At 39.3% G+C, this 10,529-nt stretch overlaps 1 non-coding gene across 1 annotated transcript; it reads right to left on the minus strand.

Moving 5' to 3' along the window:
• Positions 1-8,555: 8,555 nt before the first annotated feature.
• Positions 8,556-8,657, minus strand: LOC116659430. The gene has a single exon (XR_004314826.1). It is a non-coding gene; the product is annotated as a U6 spliceosomal RNA (small nuclear RNA).
• Between the last annotated feature and the right edge of the window lie 1,872 nt (positions 8,658-10,529).

Raw genomic sequence — 10,529 nt, forward strand, 5'->3', positions numbered from 1 at the left:
GAAAGGCTGTGCCCTGCCCCCTTCCTGTCTCACTTGCAATAGAGCTGGCCTGCCTGCTTGTACTTTTGCTGTGAGTCCTACCAAAGCTTGCTTCCCATGCAGCCAGCCTGCTCCCACTACTTGCCCAGACCCCTTCCCCATCTTGTGCATTAGAGCCATATTCCTTGCTTTTGTCTCCTTGGCTCTCTGATGCTCTAGCTTCTTCAGCATCAGATTTTGCCCCAACACCCCACTACTGGTGATCTCCAGTCCTTCCTCCCATCTATCCTCACCAGACTCCTGCCATTTCCTTCCCTTGTTTTACGGATCCCTCCTGCCACTGGCGTATCCCCCAGTGGACCCATATCAATGGGCTAGCCTCAGCCATGGCCACAGAGCCACAAAAGAGGACTGACACTTACCAGATGCACATGTGATTATCCGGCCATCTTAGAGTTATTTATTGAGCACTCACTATTTCTTATTTTAACAAGTTATTAACAAGACAGATAATGCCCCTGCCTTCAAGAAATTCATACTGAGTGAGGGGAACATATAATAAGCAAGTAAACTAATAACAATAAATAAGGTAATAAATAATAAATAAGTTCATATAACTGAAATAAAAACAATTGCTATGAATAAATAACAGGTAATAATAAAAATCTACATTTATTGCATGTTTTCTGTGTGCACTGTCCTAAACACTTTATGGGGCTTTAATCTTTAGCACAATCCTATGAAACAGGGCCAATTATTATCCTTATTTTACAGGCGAGGAAACTGAAACTCAGGAATATTAGTCTCTCAGCTGCTGAACGTTGAGACCAGGACTTGAAAACAGGCAGTTTGACTCTGGAACCTATGCTCGGAAAGATGAAGAAATACTCCTTTGGAGGGGGTATATTCAGTGAGATACAGAACAGAGCGAAAACACTTCTGGGCTTTCCATTGTCTTTTCTGGCAACTGCAGACCCAAAGGAACACCCAAAATTACACAACACTGAGGCCCCTTCTCTCCTACAAGTTACTCAAGGCCCTTACTCAGGTGGGATTAATTCTAAACTTGGCAAGTCTCAGGATCTCAGTAGACCTCTTTCCATCAGAGAACAGAGGGCCTGTAAGTCCAGGCTGAGGGTATGAAATGAAAGAGACACCCAGAGAGCATCATCAAGAAGGGTAACTTCCTCCATCCACCCCCTTCCTGGAAGGGGTCATGGGCAGCTACCACTGGACTCTTCCTCCTGCTCTTTCTCTAGGCTGAAGCAATGAAAATGCAATGTGCCTCTTAATTTATTTTTCTCATTTACCAAATTACATATGCTTGTTACACCAACTTTGGAAAATGCAGAACAGCACAAAGAAAAAAATTAACTCCACCCAATTCCATCACCAAAGTCTTATTCCCCCTATTGTGTATTTTCTGCCTTTATTTTTTCCTTTACGAATTTTATTATGTGTGGAGCTCACACTGCACATTTGACTTGACATAGTATTATGTAACCTTATAATACACATCTCCCCATGTTAAAGCACATTTAAAGACTGCATAATATTCTATCACGTGGTTACATAACAACTTACAGATAATTCCCTTGGTGTTAGACATTTAGACTGTTATTAATTTTGTCCTGATATAAACAACAAAGAAGTTGACATCTTGTCATATAAAACTTTTGCTGTATTTCAGATTATATCCTGAATTATTTCAGGATAAATTCCTAAAGTTTAAATGATTGAGTCAAAATGTATGAACTCGACAAGCCTATTGACACATATTGTTAAAACAGTTTCCAGGAGTATTATATTCATATCTACACTCCTACCAGATGGCAGGATGTTGTCAGCAAGACTGTGTCATTACTAGCATTGGAGATTTAGAAAGGGAACCAGAAAGCGCTGAAGAAAATTTTCCTTAGTTTGTAATTTTCTCTAGGCCCAGCCTTGGACCACCTATTACAGAGGTTTCATCCAGAGATCTTAGAACTAAGCAAAAGAAGGGGGACTGGTTCAACAGCAATAGGCAGACTTGGACAGTGGGCAAGATTAGTCTGTACATATAGACAGTCTGCACAAGAAGAAGAATGTGGACCTCTGGAATTTGGAAGAATATGTATACCATAAAAGAAATCAAACAAAAAAACAAAAATGTGCAACCAGTGGCCAATACAATCAAAAATAAATAAATAAGTCCTTGGATTATAGTATTTGTCCTCAAATATGTTTTTTGTTTTTACTTGGAGATATTTTGGCTCATTCCATCAGATTGTCTTCAGTTGTTTTCCGTCTATAAATCCTCTCCTAAATGTGCCTCTCCTCTGAGCTCTGGCTCCAAGGAGCAGTGATCAAGTAGTAAGATGAGGATAATCTTGGGGCTGGAGGTCTTTAGTCACTGCTAAAGATTTTCTTTAATGTGCTAATATCCTACAGATCCAGGCAAGATTTAGAAAAGACTACAAATACAGAGCTATCTTCATTGGAGGAAACGTCTTTATTCATTTTGCCTTTGGCAGCAAGACAGGTTTAATAACTACATTATTTATTATCAACTTTGAGGTTAAGGATACCTGTAAACGTCTCCTTTGCCTGTCCTTTGAATCAACCAAGGGTAAATCAGGAATTTTGCCAAACAAGGCAATGGAAAAAACAAATTCAACTGGGAAAAAATAAGGTTATGGATGAGTCAAATGAAAACGATTCCATTGCCCTCATAAATGATTTTGAAAATGAAATAAAATAGTTACTGCTGCTTTGAGCCATGAAGAGATTTCAGAAAATTCAAAAGGCAAAATGCCAGAATCTTAATCGGTCATTAGGGGAAGTAGGGAGTGCTGGAGAAAAAGCAAGAACTACCCTGAAGAGAAGCAGAGACTCACTCACAGAGAGATGAAGAATGCGAGATCTTCTGACCAACCTCCCTGCCTCCAGGAAGAGCCAAATTCTCTAAACAAATGGATTTCCCAGCGAATGCTGGCTGCAACATAATTACCCTGGCAAAGGGCCACCATGGGAGGAGAGCCCTTTCCCATGATCAGGGCCAGTGAGGGAAACATTTTTGATCGGGAACTGTAGGCCATCTGTCACCAGGGTGGCTACATGCCTTGGGTTGCACTGGACTAGCTGATATTTTAACTTTTGGTCAAGTGAAATTAGGACAATAGGTCGTGTAAATATTATTTTTAATATAATTTTTAAATGTCCCCATTTCATGGCTAGGCTCTATGAGGTTAGACCTCAATATTTCTAATGATGACTGGAGGTAAAGACAAAAGGGCTATTCAAAAATTGCCAGTGGAAAAAAAAAGCCCCCACTTTGGCTGTGAAGGTAGAAACAGGAATTCTGGGTGGGGCAGCCTCCTTAGCTGCTTCAGGGAGCCCTCTTGGTCAATTAAGTTCTCATTATCCTTGGTATGACCATCAGGCTTCCATAAAGTAATCCAGATGCAAGCTGTTCCTCTGACGATGCTGTGTTTTGTTTAATAATGTGCCATGGGGGATGGGGTATTATGGAAACCTCACCCCACAGTGTTCACTGGAGGTCTGGTATTTCAGTGGAGCACATCTGGGAGCCCTGGTCCCCAAAATGGTATTAAGCAGATCTGAGGAGGAAGAGTTGAACTCTAAGTCAGTGTTGATAGAGAGGTGGGCAGATAAGAGAGGTTTGTACAAGCCCGGAGAGTCAGCTGGGACGAGGACCAAACCAGAGAAGTCAAACAAAACAGAAGCAATCTCTGACAGCTTGGGATAGTTGACATTGTGGTTCTTCTGGGCTTTATTTATTTTTTAATTGTATTAGAGTTTCATCTGGGGCCGTTTGTGGGAAAACGGTAATATCTCCCCAAGTCAGATGCTGCTGGCTCAGAATGAATGATAACTGAAGGCCAATGTAATGTTCAAAGGCAGCATTTGGGAAATCCTGCAGATCTTCTTTGTGTTTGGAATTCCATCTAAAGGCAGTAGCTGTTCTAAAATGGATTGCATTCCACAGGCTTTCATAGGTTTTGTGCAATGAAGTTTATTGTGAAGAGTAATGACTTTGTTTTCTTATTTTACTAAATAACATCCATATTAGTATCTGTTTAAAGCTCATCTAATGGCTACTAACCTAGAATAGTGCCCAGTTTATTTCAAAACCTAGTATAATACACCTTCCACTAAACTGCACCATTTCCTCCTCAGTGGGCACCCTGACCCCCTCACGGCAACTGCAGCTGCCATTTTAGAACACCCTGAATCTTCTCCTGAGACTGTAGATTATCTCTAGACTGTTTTTAATCTTCAATTGTACATTTCATGCAAACTACTAATATAGTCTGACAAGATTTGAGCCTAATTATTGACTTTACCCCAAAGAATTTTTTTTCCAAATTTCAAATTAGATTCTTCCTCCAATTCTGAAGAGCCTTCATTAACCATGATCATTTTTATGGCAATGGGTGTATAGGGCAGAGTGGCAAAAAGTGGCTGATTTTGAATCTAACAGACCTGGGTTCCAATCTCTGCTCTACCATTTACGAGGTATGGACATCAGTCTCATCATAGCATTTCTGTGCCTCATTTTCCACAATTGAAAGATGAAGATAATGATAGTACCTGCCTCCTAGGCTTATTGTGAATCATAAAGGAGAAAGCCAATGAAACCTATATAGCCAATGCCTGGATGTACAGCCAGTCCTCCCAACGTTTGCAGTTTTTTTCCTCATTTTGCATCTCCCATCAGGGCATCTGCTGGCCACTACACTGAATTCCGTGTTTCATCCATGAGATACCTGCTCTGTGGCCTTCAGCTTTCTGGTCTCTTAAGGACATAATTAATCATAGATCTTTTGGTCGTTGGTCATGGGTCTTGCCTTCTTGATGTCTGGCCTCTTGGATGGTTCTTATCTGACCTCTGGCTCCACACGGAATTCTATGTGGGATCTGCCCAGGGCAGCATAACAGAAGGACTGGCTCATGGTACAGAAGCAGCAGCTGTGGTTTGATGGAAATCAGGAGAAGCTGGATCAGTGCTGCCTCTGCTACTCACTGGCTGTTTGAGCTCCAGTTCTTCCACTGAAATACAGAACTAACAGCACATATATCTAAGGGTTATTAATGAGAAAGTTCATGTGCAAACTGCTGTACAGATAGAGATGTTTATTATTACCTACAGGCCATATCCTTACTTATGAAGCATAGCAGCGCTTTGCCAGTTCTGTTGTATAATAATAATCATACAATTATATAATAATACGTTCCGTATGTCACTTATTATATGTCAGACTCAGAAAGCTGTTTGTCACATGTGCCCACAGTCAATTTCTCCTCTGTGCCAGTTCAGTCCCTTGATTCTGTTCCCATTCACCACATGTGAGCAAATTTCTCTCAATATTGTGGTGCACAATTCTCTCTCCCCAAACTCCTACCACAATGCACAATGTAGTATGTGAAACGGCACTGCTTCTTGCTTATTTATTTGCTCTTCTTTCCCGGGACCATATCTTCTAGTTCCAGTGTTTATCATCTCCATTGCTTAACACCATCATATTTCAAGTTCTCGCTTCAGTTTCTAAAGTCATTTGTTAATCCTCTGTTAAAAGAAGCCCTATTTCTGGCTTCTCACGGTTGGAGTTATTACTCAAACAAGGAACACTACTTGTCCTCTGATTCAGCTCACCCCCCGTGCAAGCAGTTGTGCAACTTTTGCACTTCCTTGTATCCATTAATTTAAATACTTAAATATTTCCCTAGGGCCATGGCCAATGTTCCTCATTAGATCATACATGGGTCACCCAACACAGAGAAGGAGCCGTCTCCAAAGGTAATGGAACCATTGACCTGTTCTCTTATCAGAGCAGACAGTAAGGCTTTGTCAGGAAAAATTGTGAAAGGCTTTTAGATGGACAAGAAAGGCTACTGAGGATCCTTTCAAAGGTAAACTAGGCTTTGTCTAGTGTATCCTTCCAGGTTATACGAGTCTTTGAGAATTGCACTTTTCATTGACTTGGAGCTCTATTTCTATCTGTTTAGAAAACTGATATTAATGCAAATTCTTCTTATTTATGGAAATTCAAGTGAGTTTCTTTCCTGTGGAGGTGAAATTGATACAATAATGTGCCCATGTTATAAGCCAATGCTGCATCTGTTTCATAAATTCATTTTGGCATTGCCGATTGCCCGTATCTGTCTGCTCTTTCCATCTTCCTTTGAACAAGGTTTAAATATTTTATTAGTTCCCTCATTAATTAATAAGTTAAATAAAATCTTTGACACTTTTCAGTTTTATGTTTCTATGAAAGTCAGGACTTCTCTCTTTATCAAAAGTAAATTATTATTTAGTAACTTTATTTAACCTTTTATTCCCATGGGTAATCCTAGGTTCTCCAACCTTCTTCAGAGGGCACAATCTAGGCTCAGCAAAAACTCTTTATGTTGCCCTCAAGTTTTACATTCAGTTGACTTACCTCTAAATCTGCAAAAATATCAGAGAAGGAGCTTTAGTCTGCCTTACTGAATTCATCTATACATCGCTTAATTCTCAAGACATCTTCTTTAGTCATTCACCTATTGATGGCACTTAGGTTGTTTCCATATACTGGTTATTGTAAATAACGCTGCAGTGAATATACTGGGGGCATATATTTTTCAAATTAGTATTTTCATTTTCTTCAGATAAATACCCCAGAGCAGAATTGTTGTGTCCTATGATAGTTCTATTTTTAATATTTTGAGGAAATCTCCATACCATTTTCCATAATGACTGCACCAATTTACACACCTACCAACAGTGCACAAGGGTTCCTTTTTCTCCACATCCTCACCAACACTTGTTTGTTGTCTTTTTGATAACAGCCATTCTGACAGATGTGAGGTGATGTCTCACTGTAGTTCTGATTTGCTTTTCTCTGATGATTAATGATACTAAACATCTTTTCATATGCTTGCTGCCATCTGTATGTCTTCTTTGGAAAAATGTCTATTTGGGGCCTCTGCCTATTTTTTAATTGAGTTTTGTTTTTTTTTTTTTTTTGATGTTGAGTTGTATGAATTTTTGTATATTTTGGATATTAACCCCTTATCAGTTGTACTGTTTGCAAATATCTTCTCTCATTCAATAGGCAGCCTTTTAGTTTTGTTGATGGTTTCCTTCACTGTGCAAAAGGTTTTTAGTTAGATGCAGTCCTATTGACAGGTTTATTTTTGCTTTTTTTTTCCTTGCCTGTGGAGACATATAAAAAAAAATTGCTAAGACTAATGTCAAAAGAATGTTCTGCTTATGTTTTCTTCTAGAAGTTTTAATGGTTTCAGGTATGACATATCTATCTTTAATCCATTTTGAGTATTTTTTAATATATTGTATGAGAAAGTAGTCCAGTTTGATTCTTTTGCATATAGCTGTCTAGTTTTCCCAACACTATTTATTGAAGAAGCTGTCTTCCTCCTGATGTATATTCTTGCTTCCTTTTTCATAGATTAATTTCCCATATAAGTGTGGGTTCATTTCTGGGCTCTCTATTCTAGTTCATTGCTCTATAATGTCTGTTTTTGTGTCAGTACCATACTGTTATGATTACTGTAGCTTTGTAGTATAGTTAGAAATCAAGCAATGTGATTTTTCCTGTTTTGTACTTCTTTACCAAGATTGATTTGGCTATTCAGGGTCTTTTGTGTTTCCATACAGATTTTAGGACTATTTATTCTAGTTCCAGGAAAAATGCCTTTGATATTGATAGGGATTGCATTGAATCTGTAGATGCCTTGGGTTGTATGATCATTTTAATAATATTAATCATCTCAATCAATGAGCATGGTATATCTTTCCATCTGTTTGTGTTGTCTTCAGTTTATCCATCACTGTCTAAACGCCATCATCCACCTTTTCATCTCTGAACCTGGTACAGCTTAACGATGCTAATCTCTGTGTACCACACATTACCATTATGCACTGATGAATCCTCCCCTCCAAAATTCAGAATAAGGTCTTTGAGAGCAAGGATTATCTTGCCTGTCTATGCTTTGAAGGGCTGAGACCATTTTCTGCGACAGTGGAGGCTTTCAACAAAACTGTTTTGGATTAATGAATGGATAAATGAACCAGTGGACGTATCTGTGCTGCCTCTTGTTGCAATTGTCTCCCACAGATGTTGAAGAGCAAATTTAGACCATTACTAGAATTTCACAGATTGAAACAAACTTCAAAGTCCTTCTGAGCAAATTCATGCTTGAGATCCAGACTTGCTTATTCCTGGGAGTTTAGCCATCTAGAGCTTCTTTAACATTTCCATTTTCCTCTGTTTTATTAATGCCACTAAGCATGCAAATCTTCAAAGATCTTGCATGGGGTCTTCAGGAGATGTGCTGTTGAAAGGAGCATGCTCTCTTATTGACCTTTACCAGTAAGGCTGCTGTACAGAGAATGTTCCAAATATATCACATGCTCTGGTAACACCAGCCCCACATGTTCTGCACTGATGGATGGTGGTTTTAAAGTGCCAGAAAGAATTTTGGAAGGATAATATTAGAACGTTAAGGATGAGCTTGTTTTTTTGGGCCACATGATAAACTAGTGATGTTATTTCTCAGTAACATTTATTTTCAATAAGATTATTCATGAATTTGCATGTCATCCTTGCACAGAGACCATGCTAATTTTCTCTGTATCATTCCAATTTTAGTGTATATGCTGCCAAAGCGAGCACTCAATAAGATTATTCAAAAGGATTAAAATATCTGAAATAAAGGACACAAGCTCTTTGTTTCTTCCTTTCAGAACAAAACCCTTTAAGGTTGCTTGTCAAGTCCTTTTTAACTGCAGCTGTGACTAGTTCATGGGGAAAGATTGTATGTACAACCCAGAGGTCCTGCAACTGTGTAACAGCACGAGAACACCAGGCTGATAAAGTGGAGAAGCACTCCTACAACTGTACAAATTAGGGTTCCTGATTTGCAATGGGACTGCACCTTCAGTTTCATTAGAGTTTAAATTGTCTACACCACAAGGGGACTGTTTGCTGGTATGTTTGTTGGTATTTGATCTACTTAGAATGATAACCAGACCCATTAGCTATTACATTTGTCAGAGCTGTCAAGAATATACGTCACAAACAGGTTTGGAAATGCAGGTGACATCAATGTCTGCCAAGACCCACTTGGAAAAGCCATCTACCTTCATTTGCAGGAGTGTGACCTCCACAACAGCCCTCTAGCAACCCTCGCCCAGTCGTTCCAAACCCAACTGAGGCACATGTCTTGGCCCTCTGGTTTTTCAGGGAGCCTGCCTGTGCGAGAAATATCCAATGCATGGGCTGCTGCAAGCTGTCTTCCTGATTTAGAAGACTCAGGGGGGAAACAAAAGCCATCTATAAAGGCCTTTTAATTTTTAACATAAGCTTCGGCTTGAGTTGTAAAGAATATCTCATTGGTCATCCTGGTCTGAAGTCCATTCCATTCCCTAAATTCATCAGTGTGTAACTGCCACAGCTGTTGAGTCTGTGGCACCTGCAGGGTACCCCTGAGAGGGGCTCTGCAAACAGACGGTTTTATAGGCAGCGAGCCTAATGGCAAAAAAATTTCAAGATTTGTTTTTCAACTAAGTGCGTGTTAAGTGAAAATAAAAAAAACTTTACAATGTCAATGAACCAGAAAAAGTTTCATTGGTTAAAAGGAGCCTTATGAAAAATCTATCATCATCCAGCTTCTGATTTAGAAATGTAAAAAGAAACAGATTGATCTAGATTTAAACAAGGGGCAGGAAAGCAAGAAAGACACAATCCTTAATGAGTATCATACCTGTGTTCACATCAAGGACTCCTTCCAGCTGTAATGTTTGTTCCTAATGAAGAAGTATTTCTTAATTTAGAGGCTAATCTTCAGAAATCAGTTTGGAGGCCAGAACATTTCTTGGTTTAGGTGGTATGTCTGCTCACTTTGCTTTAAATCTCATAGGATGATAAAATCAAGTGAAGCCAAGATTGGATTAGAAATCAATGGCATTGAGCTGTGACCCTCATTCTCCTGAGACATTGCTTTAAGGTCCTCGATTTCCACTACCCATGCTTCCATTTTCACATGGATTGGTAGTAGGACCATAGGTTGGTGGAACACTGAGCAGATGTTGAGATCTGAACTCTGTAGAGATGGGCATCCCAACCATGGCTGTCAGCACAAAGGAGGATGCAAGAAGGAACACAGACAGTGTTGGCATCTAAGACACCCCTCGCCCCAACAGAGCCATTTCTGGCAGCGTACAGCACTCCCCAAAGTAGTTTCCAGTGGTTTCCTAGAGTAAGTGGTCACTATGCTCTTCTCCCTCTACTCTACCCAAATGTAAATGGCTGCTAATCTCACATACAAAGTCCTCCAAGAAGAGATTTTGCTGAAAAAAATCAGTATTATTCAAATATTTTTTCTCCATTTTGAAAATTTTATATAAAAACAGGATATATTGACGAGTCAAATAGAAAACTTAGCTGAATTTCAGTGACAAAACAGTATACTCTGGAAACTTTTAAATTTTTCTTAGACCTTAGACCCATGTGCAAATCTAGGTTTCAAAGCTGACTCAGTTCCAG

The sequence above is a fragment of the Camelus ferus genome, chromosome 23 (genome assembly GCF_009834535.1).
Source record: "Camelus ferus isolate YT-003-E chromosome 23, BCGSAC_Cfer_1.0, whole genome shotgun sequence".
NCBI classification, from domain to species: Eukaryota; Metazoa; Chordata; class Mammalia; order Artiodactyla; family Camelidae; genus Camelus; species Camelus ferus.